Below are 27735 nucleotides of genomic sequence, written 5' to 3'. Positions count from 1 at the left end.
AACAATTCCACACACATCTCCCCCACCCCCCAAAAGAAGTCGCTGCATTTCTCTTCTCATCATCACCCCACCCCCTACCCCTTGCGGTTGTGTGAACGGTCGCAGGCCGGCTTTTAGGACGCGTGTAGAGTAGTGGGGGGTGGGAAAGAGGGGAAGGCGTGCCCACCCAGGGCGGGGTTGGTGGGGGTGGGGGGCCCGAGAGAAATAATCGCTCAGGCTGAGGGCTTTTCATTCCTGTTAACCTGGCGGGACCTGCGTACGTGCCTGCAGAGAGTGAGAGAGAGAGACAAGAGAGTGTGTGTCTTTCTGTGAGGGGCGCGCGCGTGCGCGCGCGTGGGAGAGTGGGGGGGGGGAGAGAGAGAGAGAGCGAGAACGCGCGTGGACGCGCAGTCGGGCTGGCTGTCCAGGCTGGCTCGCTCGCTCGCTCCCGGCTCTTCTCCCCCCCCCCCGCTTCTCCCCTCCTGCGTGTGCGCGCGTGTGTGTGTGTGGATGTGTATAAGAAGAGCGGCGGTCGGAGGCAAAAAGCGACTCGCGATTGGAGCTTGTGCCGAACGACCTGGGATCAGCACCACCGCCGCCAGCAGCAGCAGCCTTGGATCGGCTGGGAGAAGAGAGCCTGAACCCGGAGGGGTGGGGGTGGGGGGGGCGATTTGGAGTGGGGTGGGGGGGCTCTTTTTCGAATTTTTTTTTTTGCATTTTTTTTTGGGGGTGGGGGATTCTTTCCCCGCGGCTGCTTCTTCTTTTTATTTTTTTGTGATCGGATGAAGCGCTGCCCTTCCCGGCACTCATTTTAAAGGGGGGGGGGTCTTTTTTTAATATATATAGATAGATAGATAGATCGATCTATATATATTCTGCCCCCCCCTTCTCCTTCCTCGCCTTGCCATCCACAACGACCACTTTGGGAACGGACGGACGGACTGCCGGGGCAGCTGGCGAGCCCCCCCCCTCAACCAGCCCCCACCGCTTTCGCCCATCCCACCCACCCACCCACCGACCCTGGGCAAGGAGGATCGCGATCGCCGCAGTAAAGCTGGTAAGGGGCTTCTCGGGGAAAGGAAGAGGTGGGGGGGGGTTCTGTCTTTGCAATGCGCTCTCCATCCTTTCCTCCCCTCCTCTCTCTCTCCCTCTCTCACCCCCCCCCCACTTCCACCTCTCGCCTGGTCCTCCACCTCCCTCCCCCCCTTCCTGATTTAAAGAGATCGAGCCCAGCTCTCTCGCGATCTCCCGCTCCTCCTCCTCTCTTTTCCCCTCCCGCGATCGGTTTATACTGCAATACAGTGGGGCTGTTTTTGGGGGGGGGGATTGTGTGTGATCGCTTTTTTTAAACCGAGGGAGAATATATAAATATATATATATATATATATATGGATACGCAGCATACCAGCCCAGAGCATCGGCTCTTTGGTGGGGAGGGGGCTTGCTTGAGGCTGGGAGCCGATCCTTCCCGACCTTCTGCAAACGGCTTGGATCTTGCCTTCAGGACCCCTCCCCTCCATTCATACATGTGTGTGTGTGTGTGTAAGAGAGAGATCGGCCTCCTCCTCTCCCACCCACCCACCCACCCTTCATCTTTTAAACTGGCACCATCCTTTTTCCAAAAGGATTCCGACGCAGGGGCTGGTTCTTTGCCGGGAGGAGGAGGAGGAGGAGGAGGCGATCTGCTGGATCTGCTGGATCCCTGGAACGTGGGGAGGGGGTTGGTTTTGCTTGCTTTGCAAGCCCCTTTCTTCTCTTTCCTAAAGGCGAGGTTTGAAAGGGGAGTCGATTCACTAGATTTATTATTATTATTATTATTATTATTATTATTATTATTATTATTATTATTATTATTATTATTAATTTGCCTGGCTGAGGAGGAATCGACTGCCAGGGAGAGAGAGAGCGTGCACAGATCACATCCCGAAAGTAACAGATCCCTTAAGTTCTTTCAGATCTTCCCTAGGGACCTTCCTTAAGACACCCCCCCCCTCCAACTCTCATTTCTTTCCCTCCTCTCACACTCCATCCAGTCTGCCTTTCTTGGCTTTTTAATGTTCTTCCTATTTGTGGATCTTGTTGACTTCTGGATCTCAAGGGGGGGGTGAAAACTCCAGGCTGCTGGAGCTGGAATCTGGTGGATCACCTTTGGAGGGCCAAGCCTTGGGGTGGGGGGGGTGGGGGAGTCGATCTATAAAAGGATGGTCTGTCTTATGTTTTAAGATTGGGGTTTTGGTCCAGCCTCACGGGTCACCGAAAGTCAAATTAGGTGGAACTTTTTTCCCCCACCCGCTGCCTTATTTTATAGAGAGGGTCATTGGTTGTTAAGGAAAAGCAAAAAGTTTTAAGGTGGTGTAATGCTGAGATTTCAAATGTAACTGGATCCAAAGCTTGGATTTTCTTAGGAGGGGCTTGTTAAATGACGGAGCTGAAGTTGTTCCTTGTTTTTTGAATTCTGGCCAGGGTCTGGGTGGGATCCCAAACTTGGAAAAGTTTGCCTGGTACTTTCACCAAAGACAGAGTGAAAGAGTTAAAAGAGAGAGAGAGAGAGAGAGAGAGAGAGAGAGAGAGAGAGAGAGAGAGAACTGTGGTTAGATCTCATTCGGGAGGATTGGACTTGATGTTTAGGTTGCTATCATTGTCTTCTGCTCAATGTTCTTTGTGTTTTAGACCAGGGGAATAAAATAAGCATGTTGTAAAACAATTTATTACAGTTCACTCCAGGCTGGAGACCCCCCCCCCACTTCCCAATGGTATTGAATTCTTCTAGGACTGCAAACTAGATTTCTCCAACAAGATTTTGGAGAAGGCTGCAAAGTATTTTCTTGGATTACTAGAAATTTTTGAAGCAGTCTAGGTCAGTTCATTGAAATCTGAAACAATGCCCTTTCCTTGGACACAGCTGAAGAGGAACACACACACTCTCTCTCTGTCTCTCTTGCACACACACTCAAACACACACAAGGCAAAAACTGTGTTACCCCCCAAAAAATAATAAATAAAAATATAAAGTGCGGTTGTGCAATCGAATAAAATGCAAGTCGTCTTGCCAAGCCTTTAAATATAACTCCCTTCCAAGAAAGTGGGTGGGTGGTCTCTGCAGTTGGGCCAAGCCGTTCTCCCTTATCTTAAATGCAAACATACATGCCAAATAAAGCTGGGATACATGGCTTGCATTAAACCTGTCCAGAAATCTTAAGTAGGAACACCATCCATAGGCGTCTGCATCGCTTCCTGAAGCTTATATGAAGTACATTTGTCTCCTCTGAATTTGTTTGGGTGGCTTTTCTGGAGCCAAAACATTTTTCCTGAGAGGTGGGTTCCCCCCCACCCTTTCTTCATAGCCTATAGCTGTTTTGCTATTTTTAATAATAATTTTTTTTTAAAAAAACCAGGCAGTTCTAGGAAAGACACTTTCTTCTGCGTGCTGAACAGAACTCAAAGAAAAGACAGAACAGGGAAAAACTGTTTTCCTTTCTCTAAAAATGTGCAACGTGACCAAAGTTGTGGGGGATTGGGAAGCTATGACATCGGGGCTGCAAAACTCTTGATGACCTTTAGATGGCAGCAAAGAGATGCCATCTATCTCTCTCACCCACCCACCCCAATCTTTGCTACCACCTAGTGAAGATCAAGAGTTTTGCAGCCCAGATCTATAATGAAGCTAAAGATATTCTTTTTTTTAAAAAAAATATATTTCATATATATTTCACTGGATTTCACTGAACTAGGGCTGCATAAAAATCTTGGTTTACGTAGACATACATACATACATACATACATACATACATACATACATACGCAAGAGGACTTTGTTTCTTTTCTGGGTTACCTACTTTTTAACTGGTTTGGCATTCTTGGGTCTCCCAGGTTGGGTTTTTTAGATGCCTTATCTCTTTGCATGTTGCCAAGATAATTTCTGGATGTCTGAAGACTTTTGAGATTTTTATGTTGCTGTTGCTGCAAATCTTGTATATGTTTAGAAAGCACTTTGGCCAGCAGGCTGCAAGCATCTGCTGGAAATGGCAGGAGGCTTTTTTTTTGGTCCAGAAAGCTCATGAGAAGAATTCTAGCAGTTGAATGTTGAATCTTTCACCGAGAAAGAGTCGATGCATTGCTCTGGCTGGTGGATCTCTCCGTGTGGAAATGCACAACAAGGCTGTGGTTGGGTTTTGCTTTCCCGTAAGTAGGGCTGCAATAGGAAAATCACCGAGAGCAAAAAAAAAAAGAGAGAGAGAAAGGAATTGATCAGGTTTCGTCTCCTTTGCAGCTCCTGAAATCCGGGGTAGAAAGTCTTTGCTGGAGAAGTGGACCAAAAAAATAATAATAATAAATACATTTGCTTTCACCGAAGGAGCAAATTCTTAAATCCGTGTACTGTACTCCCCTAAAAAGGATAAAAACCTAGTTTTAGCATTTTGGGGGAAATGAGAGTGGGGGGCAAATATAGGGGATGTTCTCTGGAATCTTGAGTGATCGATCGAAAGGCTTGGAAAGCCTTTTTTTAAAAAAATTTTTTTAAAAGGTAATATTTATTCAGAAGTGATTTTCATGCCCGTTCTTCTGTCCTTGGAGGGGGCTATCAAAAGCAAAGGACGGAGTGAATAAATGTCACACGACGAATAAAGGGCTAATCCTGCCAGAGAGCCCCATATAAGCAGAGTCAAGGCAACAACTGCAGGGAAACACACCCTGAGTAAAACAACAGGTTGATAATAAGTGTGGCAGAACTCAGGCAGAGGTATTTTAATGGAATGCTTCGAATGGCAATTTCTCTTCTCTTTCTTTAAGGAGGTTGGGACTTGAGGTAGGAGAGCTGGAAGGAAAGGGGGGCAGGCAGACCTCCGTATTTTTCCCCCTGGTTCGGAGAAAATAATTGGGATCTGAGGTTTTTTTTTTTCCCCTCCCCTGTGGAGTAGTGACTAAGAGAACCGCTGTGCCTTCCATGTGCGCCGAGATTTTGCTTAAAAAACACTGCTGCTTTTCTGTTTCCTTTCATAAGTATGCCTTCCTTTGTCCGGGAGCTCACCCCCTACTTTTAAACCAAAATAAATGCAATCTCGTTTCTTTCTTTCTTTCTTTTTTTCTCCTCCTCTCCTCCCCTTGCTCTCCGCTGCCAGGAACGTGAGACCCAGTTTTGCTCACTTTGCGAAACAATGGAGGAAGGATTAACTGTCGGATGTAACTGGAAGCGTCCAGAGAAATACAAGGAGGTGGAGATGGGGTGTAGTTAAAGGGTGGGTGACATAATGGTCTCCCGTTAAGGAATTTACAGATGCAGATTCACAGAGTTGGAAGGGACCTTGTAGGTCATCTAGTCCAACCCTCCATCAAAGCAGGAGATCCTACACCATTTCTGACAGATGGCAGTCCAGTCTCTTCTTGAAAGCCTCCAGTGATGAAGCTCCCACAACTTCTGAAGGCAACTTCTGTTCCATGAGTTGATTGTTCTCCCTGTCAGAAAATTTCTTCTTATTTCCAGATTGAATCTCTCCTTGTTCAGTTTCTAATCATTATTCCTTGTCTGGCCTTCAGGTGCTTTGGAGAATAGCTTGATCCCCTTCCTCCTCTCTGTGGCAGCCCCTCAAATATTGGAATACTACTATCATGTCTCCCCTGGTCCTTCTCTTCACTAGACTAGCCATGCCCAGTTCCTGCAACCGTTCATCGTAAGTTTTAGTCTCCAGTCCCTTCATCATCCTGGTTGCTCTTCTCTGCACTCTTTCTAGAGTCTCAACATCCTTTTTATAATGTGGTGACCAAAACTGGATGCAGTACTCTAGGTGTGGTCTTACTAAGGCTTTACAGAGTGGTATTAGCACCTCACTTGATCTTGATTCCATCTCTCTGTTAATGCAATTTAGGATTGCATTGGCTTTTTTGGCTACCGCCGCACACTCCTGGCTCATATTTAAGTGATTGTCCACTAAGACTCCAAGATCCCTCTCCCAGTTACTGCTATTAAGCCTGGTTTCACCCAGTCTATATGTGTACTTTTGGTTTTTCTTGCCTAAGTGTAAGACTTTACTTTTCTCTGCATTGAATTTCGTTTTGTTAGAGAGGGCCCAGGGTTCAAGTCTGTCAAGATCCATCTGGATATTGACCCTATCATCTAGGGCCGTGATGGCGAACGTATGACATGCATGCCACAGGTGGCACACGGAGCCATATCAATGGGCATGCGAGCTCAGCTCCGGTGCGCATATGCATGCCAGCCAACTGATTTTCGGGCCTTCTGGGCCCACTGGAAGTCAGGAAACAGGCTGTTTCTGGAGGGCCTCCGGGGGGTGGGGAAGGCCCGTTTTTTGCTCTCCCCAGGCTCCAGAGCCTTTCTAGGAGCCTGGGGAGGGAGGAAATGACCTTCCCCACCCCCCTGGAGGCCCTTTGGAGGCCGGAAATGGCCCATTGCTGACTTCCAGTGGGACCAGGAGGGGAGGCCGTTTTTGCCCTCCCCAGACTCCTAGAAAGGCTCTGGAGCCTGGGCAGAGTGAAAAACCGGCCTACTAGGCCCACCGTGCCATCGCGTGCCAAAAGAGGGGGGAGTGCGGGGGGGAGTCGCATGCATGGGTGGGCGGGGCGCATAGAATTATGGGTGTCGGCACGCGCACGCACCCCCCCCCATATTCCCCTCCGCTTTTGGCACGTGATGGCAAAAAGGTTAGCCATCCCTGATCTAGGGTGTTTGGCTATTCCTGCCAGCTTAGTATCATCAGCAAATTTACCTCAGTGGGTGCTAGAAATGTTTAAACCTCATGTGTTTGAACAGAAGGCAGTCAAAGGAAATGGTTTTGCCTTCCATGATAGCAGTCTTCCAATATTTGAGGGGATGTCACAGCCTATTTTCTAAAATAGGGGTACCCAACCCCTGGGCGGTGAAACGGTACCGGTCAATGGCCTGTTAGGAACCAGGCTGCACAGCTGGAGGCGAGCTGCAGGCGAGCAAAACTGAATACATGGGATCTAGGTTCCACACTCCCCTCCCCCAGTCTGTGGAAAAATTGTCTTCCACAAACTGGTCCCTGGTTGCCAAAAAGTTGGGAAATGCTATTCTAAAGCCCCTGAGGGCAGGAGAAGAAGCAATGGATGGAAGCTAATCAAGGAGAGAAGCAACCTAGAACTAAGGAGAAATTTCCTGAACAGTGAGAACAATTAATCAGCGGAACGACTTGCCACCAGAGGTTGTGGATGCTCCAATACTGGAAGTTTTTAAGAAGAGATTGTCCAGAATGTTATAGGGCAGTCATGGCTAACCTTTTTGCCCTTGCATGCCAAAAGTGTGGGGAGCATGGTGGGGTCACACACGTGCGTGCCCACACCCATAATTCAATGCCCCCCGTGCCCTGCCCCCCTCTGCATGTGTGCACGGCCGACACGCACTCTCCCCACTTTTGGCACATGACAGCAAAAAAGGTTACCGGTGGGCCTGGTAGGCCTGTTTTCTGCCCTCCCCAGGCTCCAGAGGCTTTCTTGGAGCCTGGGGAGGGCGAAAACTGCCTCCCCCCTCCCAAGAGGCTGGAAACAGCCCGTTTCCTGACTTCTGATGGTCCAGGAAGGCTCAAAAATCAGCTGGCCAGCTCACGCATGCGCACTGGAGCTGAGCTAGGGCAACGCCCGTGTGCCCACAGATATGGCTCCGTGTGCCACCTGTGGCATGCGTGCCGTAGGTTCGCCATCACGGTTATAGGGTCTCCTGCTTCAGCAAGGGGCTGGACTAGAAGACCTCCAAGGCCCCTTTCAAGTCTATTATAACCTTTTTTCCCAGGTCCGTCCAAGCCTATAAGCATCCATTGCTACTCATTGGTGTCATTGTCGTCTTGGCCACTAGAATAACTTTGACTGTAGATGTTCTATGCAATTGGAGCCTGGTAGTCCCTGACTTACAACCACAACTGGGACCAGCATTTTAGTTGCTAAGCAAAGCGGTTGTTAACTGAGTTGCAGCCAATTTTATAAACACAGAGAGGAAGGGGTCAAGCTATTTTCCAAAGCACCTGAAGGCCAGACAAGGAATAATGAATGGAAGCTGAACAAGGAGACATTCAACCTGGAAATTTGGAGAAATTTTCTGACTGTGAGAACAATCAACTGATGCAACAAAAGCTAGCTTTGGAAGTTGTGGGAGCTTCATCACTGGAAGCTTTCAAGAAGAGACTGGACTGCCATCTGTCAAAAATGGTGTAGTGTCTTTGGGCGGGGGGGTTGGACTAGATGACCTACAAGGTCCCTTCCAACTCTGTTAATCTGTGATTCAAATGGCAGTTGGATGTTGCAACCATTGTAAATATATTCTTGCGGTCAAGCACCCAATTTTTTTATCACATGACCATGAGGATCCTGCGTTGCTCATAAATGCAAGGACCAGTCCGAAGTCAGATACTGTTTTAGTACTGTTGTAACCTCAAATGGTTGTAAGTCAAGGACTAGATGACCATAGACTAGCTCCGCATACAATATTTAAAGCAGCATGTGGTAGTTGCATCCTTACTGAAGTTGTCGTGTCTGGATACAGCAGGAGGTCCAGACAGCTGTAGGTTCACTGTCATGTCTGAACTCAATCATTATAGAGGAAAGGTCTCCAACCTTTCCAGCTCGGTGGACCGGCACAGGTAGGGGGAGAGGAGATGTGTGTGTGTGTGTGTGTTGCTTTCACAAATTCAGCTTTGCACAGGTGGGTGTACACACACAAGTTCGCCCACCACTTCTGCAGCCCGGTTCTGAACAGGCTGAGGCCTGGCGTTAGGCCATGGCCCAGGGGTTGGGGCAGGGGTGAAATGCTACCGGTTTGCACTGGTTCGGGCAAACCGCTAATGATAAAAACTACCAGTTTGAGCAAAGCAGTTGTTGTGGCCTGTCAGCGGCCTGTGCAGATTGTAGCTGATTCCGACAGCGAGGAGACTGGTGTGGTGCTGCGCCAGCAGCCTGTGCAGCTGGCGCTCAAGTCAGACAGTGAGGAGGCTGGAGAAGATGTGGTGCCAGAGGTGGGGATTCAACCAGGGACTTCAGAACCTCCCACAAGTGAAGAGGAAGAAGAGGAGGAGCCTCTTCTCGATGCACGAGCGCGCAGAGCTGTTAAAAGGCAGGAGTGGCTCCTGAGGAGGAGGTCTCCTCGAGAGTAAGGCTTGGGGCTAATTGGCCACTTCCCTAGCCTATTTAAGGAAGGACGATGACTGATGCAATTTGCAGGAAACAACTTCATATTCCTTCGCGTTTTGATTCCAGAAACATTTGATTCGGCTCTTGTTTTTCTCTTGTCAGTTTTCCTGCAAATTGCTTCTGGGCATTCTGCCAACCACAGTAAGATTACAGTTATCTGAAATACTGTGCCTCAAAATTGAATTATTGTTATTTGGATTCTTGTCGGCTGTTAATGAAGTTAAATTAACAGCCCTTGTTCAGAAAAGACTGTTTTAAACTGTACTTGTATTCAAATAACTACTAAGAAAGCTCATTAGTAGTCCTTAATTAGTAAACTAAGGTTTGGACGGACTTTGTGTGTGCTGCGTTCTTTGGGGTCCGTAGCTGGGGCAGAACACTGGTAATAAAAAAAAAAGCTACCAGTTCGGGCAAACCGGTAGTTTAAAAAAAAGCTACCAGTTCATTCGAACCGGTATTTCTGACGATCAGCTGTTCCGCATGGTTTATATTCACTAGAAAGCAGGAAATCCAATATCTCTTTTGGTATGCATTGTGCAAGCATGCACGAAGTGTGCGTTTGGTGCACACTGCATGGGTGGGCAGCGAACTGGTGGCGATCCATGGAGGATTTCACCCCTGGGTTGGGGACTCCTGTTATAAAGTTCCCTAGAAATTGTGTTTATCTGGGTTGACTATAATCAGTAACAAAGATCTAAGGTTCAGTTATGAGAAAGTAAAGACACACTCGAGGCACTCTTGGACTCCTGATCAGTACGTGGACGTAAGCGTCCAAATTTCTTGGCTATGGTATGAAGGTGGTTTATCTTTTGTCTTCAGCCAGGATTTCATTTTAATGTTTAAAAAAATACAGTCTAGACACAGATGGCACGCAGAGTCATATCGGTGGGTATGCGAGCTTTGCCCTAGCTCAGCTCCTGCTTGCATGCATGTGCCAGCCAGCCGATTTTCGGGCCTTCCGGGCCCACCAGAAGTCAGGAAACAGGCTGTTTCCAGTCTCCGGAGTGCCTCCGGGGAGGTGGGGAAGCCGTTTTCACCTCCTCAGGCTCCTAGAAAGCCTCTGGAGCCTGGGGAGGGCGAAAAACAGCCTACCGGGCCCACCGGGCCATTGCGTGGGGAGTATGGAGGTGTCACGTGGGCATGCACCACGGGGGGCAGGGAGTATTGAATTACGGGTGTGGGCACACACACACACGTGACACACACACCCCCGCGCTCCCCCGGCTTTTGGCACGCGACGGCAAAAAGGTTAGTCATCACTGGTCTAGACTATGTCCATACCTATCTTTCCATCCATCTACCTGGTTCTATTTTGCTTCAAAGCTTGAATAAGATCAGGCAGGTAGTGCCACCTGTTGAAGGTGAAGTCGCAGGTGATATATAGGACATCGCTCGAATCTATGAAGAGAGGATGACGGGATAGGAACCGGCCATCTAATACTGTCCAGATGTTTATGGATGACACTGGCTGGCCCGTGTAACTGGCGATATACATTACACAGAAGGAACTGTACTCTCAAAACATCTGAAAGACAGCTCTTGACTAGACAGTGGCTGCCTCGGAGTAAACCAGCTTTGATTTTTCATCCTCTTGAGCCAAATGGAATACAGCGTCTCAAGCCAAGCGACTGGAGACGTTATGAAGTCTTTTGGATTTTTCCAGACGTGAAATAAATATCTGGAATTTAACCATCAACACATTCTTTTTCCGTTCGCGTTGTTGATGCATTTCAGTTCTTCAATATCTCTTCCAGCTAGCGAAAACTCGCAGATACTGCATTCCAGAAATACAAAACAAGAATCTTAGTAAATGTGTGTGTCTTATCCACGGCTTGAGGTAGAATCGTCATTACTCTGGCAATGATGCAAGTAGTCCTTGATTTACAACACTTAGCGATCGTTCAAAGTTACAATGGCGCTGAAGAAAAGCGACTTAGGATCGTTTTTCACACTTAACGACTGTTGCCACATTCTCATCAGTGGTGGTATTAAGCCGGTTCAGACTGGTTCGGCTGAATCGGTAATGGCGACTGCGGGTGGGTGCACTCCGGCGTAATACCGTCTTATTTAACCACATTTTTGAGGCCGAGCGCTTACGCGGAAGGCGCGTGAGCAAAGCGAATGCGTGTGCACAGTGAACTGGTGGTAAAAATATGTGAAACCCACTTCTGATTCCCATGATCATATTTGAGAGGCTGCCACAAAGAAGAGGGGGTCAATTTATTTTCCAGAGCATTCGAAGGCCAGACAAGGAATAATGGATGGAAATTAATCAAGGAGAGAAGCAACCTGGAATTAAGGAGAAACTTCCTAACAGTGAGGACAATTAACCAGTGGAACAGCTTGCCACCAGAAGTTGTGGGTGCTTCATCACTGAAGGTTTTTAAGAAGAGACTGGACAGAAGAGACTAGGGCCGTGATGGCAAACTATGGCATGCATGCCACAGGTGGCACATGGAGCCATGTCGATGGGCATGCGAGCTCAGCTCCGGCGCGCATATGCATGCCAGCCAACTGATTTTCAGGCCTTCTGGGCCCTCTGGAAGTCAGGAAACAGGCTGATTCTGGAGGGCCTCCGGGGGGTGGGGAAGGCCCGTTTTTCGCTCTCCCCAGGCTCCAGAGCCTTTCTAGGAGCCTGAGGAGGGAGGAAATAACCTTCCCCACCCCCCTGGAGGCCCTTTGGAGGCCGGAAATGGCCCATTGCTGACTTCCAGTGGGACCAGGAGGGGAGGCCGTTTTTGCCCTCCCCAGGCTCCTAGAAAGGCTCTGGAGCCTGGGGAGAGTGAAAAATGGGCCTACTAGGCCCACCGTGCCATCGTATGCCAAAAGTGGGGGGAGTGCGGGGGGGTGGGTCGCATGCATGGGTGGGCAGGGCGCATAGAATTATGGGTGTGGGCACGCGCACGCATGACCCCTCCCCTATTCCCCCCGCTTTTGGCACATGATGGCAAAAAGGTTAGCCATCACTGGTATAGGGTCTCCTGTTTGAGCAGGGAGCTGGACTAGAAGACCTCCAAGGTCCCTTGTAGCTCTATTCTGATTCTAATCACAGTTCTAATCCCAGGCTCACGTGATCCCCTTTTGTGACCTTCTGACGAGCAAAGTCAAATGTGGAAGTCAGGTTCGCTTAACCGCGTTACTGTTGTGGCCCGTCAGCGGCCTGTGCGGATTGTAGCTGATTCTGACAGCAAAGAGGCTGGTGTAGTGATGTGCCAGCAGCCTGTGCAGCTGGCACTCGAGTCGGACAGTGAGGAGGCTGGAGAAGATGTGGTGCCAGAGGCGGGGATTCAGCCAGGGCCTTCAGAACCTCCAGAAGCTCCTTTAAGTTAAGAGGACAAAGAGGAGGAGCCTCTTCTCGATGCACGGGCACACAGAGCTGCCAAAAGGCAGGAGTGGCTCCTCAGGAGGCGGTAAGGCTTGGGGCTAATTGGCCACTCTTTTAGCCTATTTAAGGAGGAACGCCGACTGGAGCAATTTGTAGGGAACAACTTTAGTTCATTCTCCTTCGCGTCTGGAATCTCTGCAAATTGCTTCTGGGCTTTGTGCCAACCTTCGTAAGGTTGTGATTACTTTATCTTTGGTTTCTGGTAGGCTGTTAAGAAAGTTTATTAAGAGCCTTTGTTTGGAAAAGACGGAGTTATTTTAGTAAATTTAAGTTTTGTATAGACTTTGTGTGTGCTGCGTTCTTTGGGGTCCATAGCTGGGGCAGAACATTTACTAACCGAACACCCGTGGCAGGAAAGGTTGTAAAATGGAGCAAAACTCACTTAACAAATGCCTTTCTTTTGGCAACAGAACGTTCGGGCTCCTTTGCGGTCGTAAGGTTGAGGACTACCTGTATTGCAGGAACCGAGCAACACAACCAAGTAAGAATATTGTGCTCCATCTCTTGGATTGTTGGAGTCTGTTGTTTGGTGGCCTTATGGTCAATTCTGACGCTGTACGAGTAGGTGAATGTCCTTGACTTACGACGATTTAGCACAAAATTTCTGTTGCTAAGCAGGAATGGGATTCATATAATTTATCTATCGGTTCGCTCAGCAATGAAAATGTGAGTGCAAGCACATGCTTCACTCACACATGCCCACCTCCACGCATGCGCACGGCTTGAAAACGTGGCTAAATAGGATGGCATAGCGCCTCAGGTCGCTACTACCGGTTCGCCGAAACCAGTCTGAACCGGCTGAATACCACTGTTGCTAATGCAGTTGTTAAGTGACTCTTGCCCCGTTTTCCGATGCTTTTGGCCCCAATTCTTAAGTGAAACACTGTAGTTGTTAAGCGAATCCTACGGTCGCTAAGTGAATCTGAGTTCCCTCATTGACTTTGCTCATCGGAAGCTGGCTGCTAAAATTACAAAGAACCCGGGACACTGCAACTGTCATAAATATGAGTCAGGGGGATGCTGCAACCGTCATAAGAGTGAGAACCAGTCATAAGTCACCTTTTTCCGTGCTGTTGTAACTTCGAATGGTCACTAAATGAATGGTTGTAAGTCAAGGACGACCTGTAAATGGAACTGTCATCCATCCGGTAAAAGACAGTCTTCTGATCACGTATTTTTACATAGCTTTTTTGAGATACTCTATCTGTTCATCTGTCTAACACAGGGGTGTCAAACATAAGGACTGTGGACCAGAGTGGCATTGGAGGAGGAGGAGGAGGAGGAGGAGGAGGAGGAGGAGGAGGAGGAGGAGGAGGAGGAGGAGGTGGTCGTCTGTGGGGTCCTTGGTGTACTCAAAGCTCAGATGTTGTCTTGCAGAAGTTTCATTACCCAATTAGTAACATCATGAGTACTAGAAGAGAGTTGGGTTTGTGGAAGAGGAGGAGGAGGAGAAGGAGAACAATTAACCAGTGGAACAACTTGCCTCCAGAAGTTGTAAATGCCCCAACACTGGAAGTTTTTAAGAAGAGGTTGGATAACCCTTTGTCTGAAGTGGTGTAGGGTTTCCTGCCTAAGCAGGGGGTTGGACTAGAAGACCTCCAAGGTCCCTTCCAACTATTCTATTCTATTCTATTCTATTCTATTCTATTCTATTCTATTCTATTCTATTCTATTCTACTCTATTCTACTCTACTCTATTAAGAGACTCCTGCTTGGGCGGGGGGTTGGACTAGATGACCTACAAGGTCCCTTCCAACTCTGTTATTCTGATATGAGGAGGAGAAGGAGAAGAATATGTGGGGTCCTTGGTGTTTTCTGAGCTTGGTTGTTTTCTTCAAGATGTTTCATGACCCAACTAGGTAACGTCACCAGTGCTAGAAGGAGTGGGGTTTGCTTTCTGTTTCTATACTAATGGCTTGCCTTCTCAGTGTTGGTAGGGGTGTTCTTGATGGTTCTTTGATTAAGTTGTTTATTGTTTGATTGTTTGTCTGCATTAGTAGTTCCTCGATTGGGGTATTGTTTACTTCTTGATTGTTGATCTAGTGTTATTCTTCGCATTAATCTCCGTTCATCTGGATGTGGATTGGAGATGAGGAGGTGTTTGGCTCTTTTTATTTCCTAGGTTGATTTTTTGACTGTGTCTTTTGAATGGCATGTAAATGTTGTTTACCTCTATGTGCCTGTCGATGGCTGATTTGTCTGAATTCTCAAGCTTCCAGAAACACTCCAGCGCTTTTGGACTTGGCTTGGTCTACGATGCTCCCAGTCTCCCTTGGTAATTTGTAGTTCATGAATTGGGGTGTTATTTACTGCTTACTCAACTCAGACAATCAATCAAAGAAGTAAACAACAGCCTAATTAAGGAACCACCAGGAACACTCCGACCAACACTGGCACGTCGTTCTCAACTTACGACCACAATTGAGCTCAAAAATTTCATTGCTATAGTAAGACCGTTGTTAAATGAGTTTTGTCCCATTTACGACCTTTCTGGCCACAGTTAAGTGAATCACTGCAGATGAAAAGTTAGTAACACTAACTTAAGTTGTTAAGTGAATCTGGCTTCCCCGTTGATTTTGCTTGCGAAAAGGTGATCAAATGACCCTAGGACACTGCAAACATCATAAATACATGCCAGTTACCAAGCTTCCAGATTTTGATCATGTGACCACGGGATGACAACAGCACCAGGGGGAAAAAAAAAAAAGAATTTATGGCTTTTTTAACACTTACGATTGCTGTAAATGTAAAAAAAAGTCATACATTCTTTTTTTTTCCAGTGCTGTTGAAACTTCGACCAGTCACTAAACGAATGGTGGTACCGTAAGTCAAGGACTACCTGTAAGCAGAGAGCAAACCCCACTCCCTTCTAGCACTGATGATACTATCTAGTTGGGTAATAGAATAGAATAGAATAGAACAGTGGTGAAATCCAAATTTTTTTACTACCGGTTCTGTGGGCGTGGCCTGGTGGGCATGATGTGGCTTGCTGGGCATGACTTGGTGGGCATGGCAGGGGAAGGATACTGCAAAATCTCCATTCCCACCCCACTCCAGGGGAAGGATACTGCAAATTCTCCATTCTCTCCCCACTCCTGGGGGAAGGATATTGCAAACTCTCCATTCCCACCCCACTCTGGGGCCAGCCAGAAGTTGTATTTGCTGGTTCTCCGAACTGCTCAAAATTTCCGCTACTAGTTCTCCAGAACCTGCTGGATTTCACCCCTGGAATAGAATAGAATTCTTTTATTGGCCAAGTGTGATTGGACACACAAGGAATTTGTCTTTGGTGCATACGCTCTCAGTGTACATAAAAGACTAGATACATTCGTCAAGAATCATAAGGTACAACACTTAATGATAGTCATAGGGAACAAATAAGTAATCAAATCATATTAGGAAACAGTCAATATAAATTGTAAGGATACCAGCAACAAGGTTACAGTCATGCAGTCATAAGTGGGAGGAGATGGGTGATAGGAACGATAAGAAGATTAATAGTAGTGCAGACTTAGTGAATAGTTTGACAGTGTTGAGGGAATTATTTCTTTAGCCGAGTGATGGCGTTTTGGAAAAAACTGTTCTTGTGTCTAGTTGTTCTGGTGTGCAGTGCTCTATAGCGTCGTTTTGAGGGTAGGAGTCGAAACAGTTCATGTCCAGGATGCGAGGGGTCTGTAGATATTTTCACAGCCCTCTTTTTGACTCGTGCAGTATACAGGTCCTCCATGGAAGGCAGGTTGGTAGCCGTTGTTTTTTCTGCGGTTCTAATTATCCTCCGAAGTCTGTGTCTGTCTTGTTGGGTTGTAGAACCAAACCAGACAGTTATGGAGGTGCAAATGACATACTCAATCATTCCTCTGTAGAATTATTGAGTTGAATAATTGAGTTGAATAATTCCTCTGTAGAATATGTATAGAATTATATATATTATAATATATATATATGTAGGTCTTTGGTTATTCGGATTTTCTCCCGCATAAAATTGGAGGTTTCTTGGCAACGTTTCAACGAAGTCTCATTCGTCATCTTCAGGCTGGTGTTCTCGGCTTCGTGCTTCTAGGAGCAATGTGTGTGGTCGCAGCTGTTTCTTCCTTTTAACTGCCAGTGGGTGTGTGAACTGATTGGGTGGGAGCTTGGCTGTGTTCTGATTGGGCAGAGGTGTGTTCTGATATATATATATATATATATGTAGGTCTTTGGTTATTCGGGTTTTCTCCCGTGTAAAATTGGAGGTGTCTTGGCCAAGACACCTCCAATTTTACGCGGGAGAAAACCCAAATAACCAAAGACCTACATACAAACACCCATGAAAACCTCAGAAAATATATATAGAACACCAAAAAACCCTACAGTTCCACCCCGAGTTACAAATATTCCCTTTTATTGGTATTTTTTTTTGTCCTATCACCAGCCCGATATCACTCTTCATTCTTATCACCTGTAGGAAAACACATTGGATGACTCCTTGAAGTGGTATGCAAAAAAAAAAAAAAGAATTCCGTAGGTGTTGAAATATGTGATATCTCAAGATAGAAAAGAGATGCACCTGAAATTGCCTTTTCCCCCCCCACACACCACTTCAGTCTCTACGAAATAAAAATATTCCAGTCGGCCCCCAATTTGTTTTTCATGCTTGACGGATACCTGCTTTGTCACTCGAAATCAAGGATGACTCGGCTTTCCAGTTTCAGCTATTGGGTTCCGGGAGAAAGAATGGAGAGCACCGTAGGTCTCTCTAGCCGCTGGGAATTTGTGAAGCTTTGACAAACGCAGGAGGCTTTTTAAAAATGATACGTGGATTTTTCAACTTGTGTCAAAGATTGTCGTTGTAGCACCGGGTGGGATGAAAGGAGCAGAATGAAATTTGATCTGTCTGTAATCTCCTTAGTGCAAGAAGTCACTGGCTGACGGCTACCTTGGTAGTATTTCTACAAAAGAAAACACCTTTTTAAAAAAAAAAGAAGAAGAAGAAGAAGAAGATGGCCCACTCGGCATTTTGGGGGCCTGTCTGGTCTGATTGGTGGAATTCTTTTTATCTCAAAAGATGCTTTCCAAGGGAGCGTGTGTCATCCCTAACTGCTTTCAGCGGTTGACGGAAACCAGAAATCCAATATCATAAGTAGAAAATGGAAATGAGATGGGTGGGATGGGAATATTAATGGGGCTTTGAAAAGGATGCGGGTCCTTTGGGGGCAGAGAATAAAGCTAGTTGGCATCGCCGGGCGCGGAAGGCTTCCTTGCCTACGATCCTGCGCTTCTGGAAAAAAAAAATTGAATTATTGAGTTATTCACATGATGTATACAACCGCCCATCTCACTCGCATGATTCTGGGACTCAGGGGTGAAATCCAGCTTTAAAGCCTTAGTAAGACCATAACTAGAATACTGCATCCAGTTTTGGTCACCACAATATAAAAAAGATGTTGAGACTCTAGAACCACGATGACGAACCTATGGCACGCGTGCCACAGATGGCACGCGGAGCCATATCTGTGGGCACGCAAGCATTGCCCTAGCTCAGCTCCAGTGCGCTGGCCAGCTGATTTTCGGGGCCCACCGGAAGTCAGGAAATGGACTTTTTCTGGCCTCCGGAGGGCCTCTGGGGGTTGGGGAAGGCCGTTTTCACCCTCCCCAGGCTCCAAGAAAGTCTCTGGAGCCTGGGGAGGGTAAAAAAGCGGGCCTTCTAAGCCTACTGGTAACCTTTTTGCCATCGTGTGCCAAATGCGGGGGAAGCCTGGTGTGTGTGTGTGTGTCACACAGGCATGCACGGGGGGGGGGAGGCATTGAATTGTGGGTGTGGGCACGCGGGCGCACGACCAGCCCGCGTCCCCCCCGCAGAAAGGTTAGCCATCACTGCTCTAGAAAGAGTGCAGAGAAGAGCAACCAGGATGATTAGGGGACTGGAAAGTAAAACATACGATGAACTGTTGCAGGAACTGGGCCTAGCTAGTCTAATGAAGAGAAGGACCAGGGGAGACATGAGAGCATCTTCCAATATTATTTGAGGGGCTGCCACAGAGAAGAGGAAGGGGGTCAACCTATTTTCCAAGGCACCCGAAGGCCAGGCAAGGAATAACGGAAGGAAACTGACCAAGGAGAGATTCAACCTAGAAATAAGAAGAAATTTTCTGACAGGGAGAACAATCAACCCATGGAACAGAAGTTGCCTTCAGAAGTTGTGGGAGCTTCATCACTGGAAGCTTTCAAGAAGAGGCCGGACTGCCATCTGTCAGAAATGGTGTAGGGTCTCCTGCTTGGGCAGGAGGTTGGACTAGATGACCTGCAAGGTCCCTTCCAACTCTGTTAATCTGTAAAATCTGTCAGAAATGGTGTAGGGTCTCCTGCTTGGGCAGGAGGTTGGACTAGAGAATGTACAAGGTCTTTTCTTCCATCTCAGTTAATCTGTAAAATGGACGCTTTGCTCTCCAGGCTTTATCTTTTTTTTTTTTTTTGCCGGAAACACAGCAAGAACAAACTTGCCGTTGATGGTTTATTGAGAAGCCTGATTCAGCCATGAGTCATCTTCTCGCTGTGATCAGTCAGTTGCAGCCGAGAGATTTTGTCCAGATCTACGGAGGCAGCTTGGTTGTCAGAGAGAACCTTGCAGACCAGGTAAACTTTAATCATCGGGAAATCTTTCTCTCTCTCCACAATTAGACCGTTTTTCTGACTGTGAATGCATCACTGAACTTATAATGGAGACCTAAAACTGCCCCAAGTCTTATTAATAGTACATAACACCCATAACAGCACTTCGGAGCGTGTGGTGTGCAGCACTTCTTCTTCGGCATTACCTAAGTGTAATGTTCAGAAAAACCCTGTAAGATGAGTCAGTATTATTCTCATCTGTGCTGCTGTTAGGGAACTCAAAGCTGGAGAGATTGACTTGCCTTAAGGCCACGGAGAATAGCAGCGGAGAAATTTAGAAAAGAGACATTTTGGATGCATAGTTAAGTCTCTGGGCAGCTATGATTCACCAAGGCAGAAGTAGGCTAAGGCCTGTTCAAGGTCACGAATGAACAGCTCTGATGGGGTCTTTCAGTTCCCTAGATTTTTTTTTTAATTCCAAAATAAAAACATTAGAAACTAGCACGCCGCAGCAGGGGTGAAATCTACTTACCTTTCCTACCGGTTCGGAAGTGCACACGTCATGTGCGTGCACCGACCATCTGCGCATGCTCAAACCCTTCTGCCCATGTGCAGAGGGTTAAAAAACAGGTTACTTCCTGGTTTTAACAAGGACTGGGCGGGAGGGTGAAGCCTCGAGCTGCCATCGCTACCGGTTCTACGAACCACCGGCCGTCATCGCTACCGGTTCAGGCGAATTCTCCAGAGAATTATTTTATTTTGGGGGGTAGGGCTTATATTACGAGCATCCTGAAAAATCATTCTAGGACTTATTTTTCGGTTGGGTCTTATTTTCGGGGAAACAGGGTAAGATCATCAGTGCTTGAAGGGAGTGGGGTTTGCGGAATGGAGGATGGAGGATGGATAGAGGAGGAGGAGAGGAGTATATGAGGTCCTTGGTGCTCTCTGAGCGTGGTTGTTTTCTAGGTAACATTCGCACAACATTCGTGTCAAGTATGTAAGTTTGCAAGCCCTGATTGACGGACAAGGAGTCTAGCTGGCCATTATTTGCATGGTAAGGAAGACTTAAGTCAAGGGGTTGATACCCAGGAAGAAGAAAATGTTAGGTTATCCCGGTTTTCTTAAGCACGGCATGATGTTTCGTAGGACGGTGCGTGTGCCAAGTCTCGTTGCTGCTAAGAGAAGATAATGGGCTTGACACCAAGGGCACCTCATCTTAGTCACTGTGTGAACAGTCAACCAAATGACAAATGCAGTTCCATTTAGTTAAGCGTAAAATGATGTACGTTGGAACCCTGCTGGGGTTTTCAGCTGTCTGGAAGTCCCTGGTGAAGGATCGAAGAGACGTGGATTGCTTCTGAAGATGTCAAATCAGTGTGTGGGACCTGTGAGGAAGGCCAATACTGTACTAGGGATCATTAGACCAACTTTTAAAGTGGTGACATGAAGCCTTTATCCAAACTGGATGAAGGATAAACAGGACTGGAGGCTAAAACATAAGAAGAATGGTTGCAGGAATTGGGTAGGTCTAGTTGGTAGCTCAGTGGCTAAGACACTGAGCTTGTTGATCTAAAGGTCTGCAGTTCAGCGGTTCAAATCCCTGGTGCCGCGTAACGGGGTGAGCTCCTGTTACTTTTCCCAGCTTCTGCCAACCTTAGCAGTTCGAAAGCATGTAAAAAAATGCAAGTAGAAAAATAGGGACCACCTTTGGTGGGAAGGTAACAGTGTTCTGTGCACCTTTGGCGTTGAGTCATGCCGGCCACATGACCACGGAGACGTCTTCGGACAGCACTGGCTCTTCAGCTTTGAAACAGAGATAAGCACCGCCCCCTAGAGTCGGGAACGACTAGCGCATATGTGCGAGGGGGAACCTTTACCTTTACCTACCCTGTTTCCCTGAAAATAAGACATTCCCTGATAATAAGCCCAATCAGGCTTTTAAGCGCATGCGCTAAAATAAGCCTCCCCCCCGAAAATAAGCCCTCCCCGAAGATATTTAAACGCAGAGCTGGAAATCAGGTAAGACGGCAAGAGGAGCCCGGTGGCGCAGCAGACTAAAGCACTGTTATTAACATCAAGCTGTCTGCAATTATTGTAAGTTCAAATCTCACCAAGCTCAAGGTTGACTCAGCCTTCCATCCTTTCTAAGGTAGGTAAAATGATTGTGGGGGCAATAAGCTGACTTTGTATAAATATACAAAAGTATGAAGGCTATTGCTTAACGCATTGTAAGCCGCCCTGAGTCTCCGGAGAAGGGCGGCATATAAATCAAATTAAAAAAAAAAAGAGGAGCCCCATCTTGCTCCACGTGCCCCAAAATAATTAGACCTCCGTGAAAATGAGGCCAAGCGCTTATTTTGGGGTTCAAAAAAATAAAAATAAAAATAAGACAGGGTCTTATTTTCCGGGAAACATGATGTTTTCGGGAAAACACGAAGACATGATGGTAGTCTTCAATATTTGAGGGGCTGCCCCAAAGAAGAGCGGGTCAAGCTATTCTCCAGAACACCTGAAGACAGGACAAGAAGCAATGGAAGGAAATACATCAAGGAGCGGCGATGCTAAGGCCTTCGCAGAATTACGGCAGAAAATGTCTTTTGCTTCCATTCCGCTGATGGAATTGCGCTTCAGTTTTGATGTTTGTCTCCCGCCTAATGAATAGCCCCGTTAAGAGAATTTACGGGTGGAAACGGGCTTTGTTTCGGATGATTGTGTTTCATGGCTGACTTATAACTGAGAAGAACATTTTCCTTGGAGGATTCAAAATGGAGCTGATGGAGCGAAATGTATTTTCTGTTTACCTCCGCTGATAGGTTTGTTTGTTGTTTTGGCTAAGTCATGTTCCCGAAGACAGTCGTGCACAATTTTCGCTCCTCAGTTTTTCTTCCCGCCTCGTCTAGAGTCGATGCGATAACCTTAAGTAAGCTTTACGGAACTGGCACCGGGTTTTTGTAACGGCCATCCTGACATCATCTTCCTCTGAATATTTCATGAAGGGTTTTTCTAAGTCGGTCTGGTTCTCTCAGACCGTGTAAGGTTTCGGTTGGAGAGATTCATTTGTCAACAGTGTAGAACAAGACGCTTATTATAAGCCAGACTCGGCGAGTTGTACCCTTGGGTCATATTTGACTCTCCTAGGGTTATTGCCTACTCTTTCTTTCCTCCTAGTTGTCAGACCCAACGAACCTGGCGAAACATCTGTTAGATAGGTGGCCCCAAGCAGACTGTTCTCACCCGCATCTCAAAATGGCCAGGATGCTGAGCCAAGGTCATAAGACAAAGAGATTTCTAATTATGACGGGGAAGGAGACTTGCTGGGGATCTTTAATGAAATTCCCTTTGCTTTAACATCCGGGGCTGACTAGGCCGCTGTTTGAAGAAATGTATAGTTGAGAGCGAATAGATGAAATACAGGTAGTCCTCGTCTTACGACCACAACGGAGCCCAAAATTTCTGTCGCTGAGCGAGAGAGTTGTTAAATGAGTATTGTCCAGAGGTGGGTTTCACATCATTTTACCACCGGTTCGCCGCGCACCAAAAATGTGAAGTGTGCACTTTGCTTGCATGCACGCGGGTTGCACGCATGCACGCAGCTTAGAAAAAGTGGCTAAATAGGACGGCATAGCGCCTGTAGTCGCCGCTGCCTGTTCACTAAACTGACTGAATACTACAACTGGTGTTGTCCCATTTTATGGCCTTTCTTACCGCAGTTGTTAAGCGTATCGCAGCAGTTGTTAAGTGAATAACACGCTGGTTAAGTGAATCTGGTTTTTCCCTTGACGTTGACTTGGTCAGAAGGTCGCCAAAGGGGATCATGTGACCCTGAAACACTGCAACCGCCAGTGGCCAAGCCTCTGAATTTTGATCACGTGACCACGAGGTTGCTGCAATGGTCTTAAGTCAGTGGTGGGTTCCTCCCGGTTCGGCTAAGCCGTCACTGAACCAGTTCTCTTTGTTCGGGAGCTCCGCCCCCCCGCATTATTCTTACCTTTTATTTGGCCCCGCCCCCAATCTATTCACTGCCTGCCGAGTCCCAGCTGATCGGTTAGAAGGAAAAAAACTATTTAAACTCTTGCCACAGAGCTTCAAAGGGCCGCCCTACAGCTGATCAGTGTTACAAGGCAGTGTGGTGGTAGACCAGTGCGCTCGAAAAACAAATAGGTACACCGGAACGCTCCAAGAATAAATGGGTAGACCGGTACAGCTCTGCAAGCAGTTAAAAGCCTGGTAGACCAGTACCTCTGCTAAATCCTAAAGAATTGTCACATGACCATCAAACCACGCCCACAAAATAAGCCACCCCCACAGAACCGGTAGTAAAAATTTTTAGAACCCACCCCTGTCTTAAGTCTGGAAAAAAAATGGGCATACATCGCTTTTTTCCAGCACTGTTACTGTGTTTCCCCGAAAATAAGACCCTGTCTTATATATTTTTGAACCCCGAAATAAGTGCTTGGCCTTATTTCTTATTACTTGTCTTATTACTTATTACTTTGGGGTGCGTGGAGCAAGACGGGGCTCCTCTTATTGTCTTACCTGATTTCCAGCTCTGTCTCCCTAACCCTAACCAGAGGAAATTATTGGAACCGGCTGCTCATGCATTTAAATATTTTCGGGGAGGGCTTATTTTCAGGGGGGCGCTTATTTTTAGCGCATGCACTCAAAAGCCCGATTGGGCTTATTATCAGGGGATGTCTCATATTAGGAGAAACAGGGTATAACTTGCAATGGTCATTATTATTATTATTATTATTTATTCAATTTATATACCGCCCTTCTCCTAGTGGACTCAGGGCGGTGCACAGCCAAAACTAAAATACATAACAATACAAAATTTAAAATTAATTAAAAGAATTATATACTTTGGCCCGAAATTAAAACAGTGCGAATTAAAACCCATTAACAAATTAAAACTAAACAATTAATAACCATTAAAAACTAAAAAAGGGGGGCGGGGTTCACGCCAGCCCTGCTTGCTGGAAAAGAAGAGTTTTCAGGGCACGACGAAAGACCCGGAGATCCGATATCCTTCTTATCTCCGGGGGCAAATCGTTCCAGAGGGCAGGAGCTGCCACAGAGAAGGCCCTCCCCCTGGGGGTCGCCAGCCGACATTGCCTGGCCGACGGCACCCTGAGGAGTCCCTCTCTGTGGGAGCATACTGGATGGTGGGAGGCTATCGGCGGCAGAAGGCGGTCCCGCAAGTACCCAGGTCCTATGCCATGGAGCGCTTTAAAGGTGGTAAAGGTGAAGTCGAGGAGTAAATAAATTGACCCCCTCTTTGGGGCAGCCCCTCAAATACTGGAAGACTGCTATCATGTCCTCCCTAGTCCTTCTTTTCTCTAGACTGGCCAAACCCAAATCCTGCAACCATTCTTCATATGTTTTAGACTCCAGGCCTTTAATCCTCTTAGTTGTTGTTCTTTGCACGAATCTGGCTAAATGTACAGGATTGCAACCTGGGGAATTCTGGGAGTTGAAGTCCACCCCTCTTAAACTTGTTGTGGTTAAGACATGTTGTACTGTATGAAACGATTGTGGGAGTTGAGAACAGCATTAAGAACATAACCAGATCTGGGTTGTGTTGCATTGCAGAGGTGGGTTTCAGCAGGTTCTGACCAGTTCGGGAGAACCAGTTGCGGACGTTTTGAGTAGTTCGGAGAACCGGTAGTAAAAATTCTGACTGGCCTCGCCCCCATCTATTCTCTGCCTTCCGAGTCCCAGCTGATTGGGAGGAAATGGGGATTATTATTTTTTTTTAATTTGATTTATATGCCGCCCTTCTCCGGAGACTCAGGGCGGCTTACAATGTGCTAAGCAATAGCCTTCATTCTTTTGTATATTTTATACAAAGTCAGCTTATTGCCCCCACAAACTGGGTCCTCATTTCACCTACCTTAGAAAGGATGGAAGGCTGAGTCAACCTTGAGCCTTGGAGAGATTCGAACCAGCAGAAATTGCAGGCAGCTGTGTTAATGACAGGGTGCACTAAACCACTGTACTTTCAAGGCTCTTTTGCAGTAAACGTCCCCTGGAGTGGGGAAGGAATGGAGATTTTACAATATCCTTCCCCCGCCCACCAAGCCACACCCACGGAACTGGTAGTAAAAAATTTTTGAAACTCACCTCTGTTGCATTTGTAGCAGAATATCGAAAGTAAGTTAAGCCAGCTGTCTTTTGGGGAACATGTTTGCCAATATTTACAAATCCACTTTGTGAGGTTATACACACATTAGCAAAACCTGCCGTGTCATCGCGAATCGTGCCCCAATATTTAATGTGGCACTTTAAAAGGTCTCAGAAAAACCTCTCAAAACACACACACACCTCTCTCTCTGCCTGCCGTTTATTCTTTAAATATTTATGTCATTTCTAACCCACAGATTGCCTACTATTAAAAGGGGAAGCTAATTCTACCGTTGTATTTTGGTGGGCAAAAGGTATACAAGCTGTTGTATGCGGCAGTTCCAGGAAAAGAGCAAATATCTTGGCCAGCCCTTCTTCTAAATCTTCTATGGGCAGTATTTGGCATGGAAGATTATGCATTTGGGGGGGGGTGTTACAGGTAGTCCTCGGCTTATGACCCCAATTGACCCCAGAATTTCTGTCGTTAAGTGAGACATTTAACTAAGCTTTGCCCCATTGCACAATCTTTCTTGCCACAATTGTTAAGGGAATCACTTCAGTTGGTAAATTAGTAACAGGGGTAGGACAAGAAGCAATGGATGGAAACTAATCAAGGAGAGAAGCAGCTTAGAACTAAAGAGAAATTTCCTGACAGTGAGAACAATTAACCAGTGGAACAACTTGCCTCCAGAAGTTGTTTTCATCCCATGATCACTGTAAAAAAAAAAGAAAAATACATAACTGTAAAATAACTAGTCACAAGTCACATTTTTCAGCGGCATTGTAACTTTAAACGGTCGCTAAACGAACTGTCGTAAGTCGAGGAGTGCCTGTATTCACTTGTACAGGGAGCCCTCATTTAGTGACCGTTCAGAGTGATGATGGGGACGAACGAGAAAGTTTGCAAACAATCCTCACCTTGATGTCTTCACTGTAAAGCAAAGGAAAGCCAAAATGAGATGATGAAGCAGAGTGGCAGTTTCACTTAGCGACTGGTTTCGCTTCACGATGGTTCCTTGGTGGTCTCTGATCTTGGCTGTTTTCTTGGTTTCATGACCCAAACTAGGTAACGTCATCGGTTCAAAAGCTGGCTGGGAAATTCTGGGTGTTGAAGTCCACCCTTCTTAAACTTGTCAAACAAATACAAAAAAAGTTGTAAATAGATAGACATTGGCGGTTTAAGCACTGAGTAATTTCGTGTCGTTCGAAATAGGTCAGCAAAATAGCTAATGCTTCTTTTCTTTTTTATCCTTCTGGATTTGGTGCCGCTACATCCTTCAGCAAACATTATTCAGCCTGAAAGCTAATTTAAAGCTACATCTGTTAGAAGCACACATGGATATATATTTCCCCTTAAAAAACAGTTCCGAGTTATCTTGTTATCTTCATTGGAAAAAAACACTTCATTTTTCTTTTCTTTTCTTTTCTTTTTAAAAAAAGTATGTCAGAGTTAAAATACCAGAATGGTTCATAACTAAAACAAAATTAACACTTATTTCTTCCTGTGTTGCCTTCACTGCCTGATATATGATGCGGAGCTTATAAATATTACTGAATTTGTGTTTATTCACCACCTTTAATAGCAGGAGAGAACATACCAGGGGTAAAATCCAGCAGGTTTTGACAGGTTCTGGAGAACCGGTAGTGGAAATTTTGAGTAGTTTGGAGAACCAGCAAATACCACCTCTGGCTGGCCCCAGAGTGGGGTGGGAATGGAGATTTTTGCAATATCCTTCCCCCAGGAGTGGGGAGGGATTTTGCAGTATCCTTCCCCTGGAGTGGGGTGGGAATGGAGATTTTGCAATATCCTTCCCCCAGGAGTGGGGAGGGAATGGGGATTTTGCAATATCCTTCCCCCAGGAGTGGGGAGGGAATGGGGATTTTGCAGTATCCTTCCCTCAGGAGTGGGGAGGGAATGGGGATTTTGCAGGATCCTTCCCCTGCCACGCCCACCAAGCCACACCACACCCACCAAGCCACGTCCACAGAACCGGTAGTAAAAAAAAAAATGGATTTCACCACTGGAACATACTCTTAATTCAGGTAGTCCTCGATTTATGACCACAGTTGAACCCCAAATTTTTGTTGTTAAGCAAAACACTCGTTAAGTGAGTTTGGTCTCATTTTACGACCTTTCTTTCCACAGCTGTTAAGTGAATCACAGCAGTTGTTAAATTAGTAACACTTAACATGGTTGTTAAGTGAATCTGGCTTCCCCATTGGCTTTGCTGGATCAGAAGGTCACAAAAGCTGATCACACGACCCCGGGACACTGCAACCGTCATAAATCTGAGTCAGTTTCCAAGCGTCTGAATTTTGATCACCTGGCCATGGGGATGCTGCAACTGTCGTTAAGCGTGAACAATGGTCGTAAGTCACTTTTTCCCGTGCAGTTGTAACTTCGAACAGTCACTAAATGTTGTAAGTTGAGGACTGCCCGCCCTGTAGGCTGAAATCCGGAACGTGCTTACAATGTGATTCAGCTGCCATCCTCTCAGCCAGCAAAA

At 46.6% G+C, this 27735-nt stretch overlaps 1 protein-coding gene across 11 annotated transcripts in view; it reads left to right on the top strand.

The window, feature by feature from the left end:
• The first annotated feature begins 236 nt into the window (after nucleotides 1-236).
• The window catches only part of TENM4 (teneurin transmembrane protein 4), a 626114-nt gene continuing 598615 nt past the window's right edge, over nucleotides 237-27735 (top strand). For all 11 annotated transcript variants that reach the window (XM_087895779.1, XM_087895778.1, XM_087895780.1 and 8 more), the window contains exon 1: nucleotides 237-1036. The gene's annotated coding sequence lies outside the window, so the exon portion shown is untranslated. The remainder of the gene's footprint in view (nucleotides 1037-27735) is intronic.

The sequence above is a fragment of the Pantherophis guttatus genome, chromosome 5 (assembly GCF_059756535.1).
Source record: "Pantherophis guttatus breed Tessera chromosome 5, ASM5975653v1, whole genome shotgun sequence".
Taxonomy (NCBI): domain Eukaryota; kingdom Metazoa; phylum Chordata; class Lepidosauria; order Squamata; family Colubridae; genus Pantherophis; species Pantherophis guttatus.
This window is presented reverse-complemented; position numbering and strand designations above follow the sequence as displayed.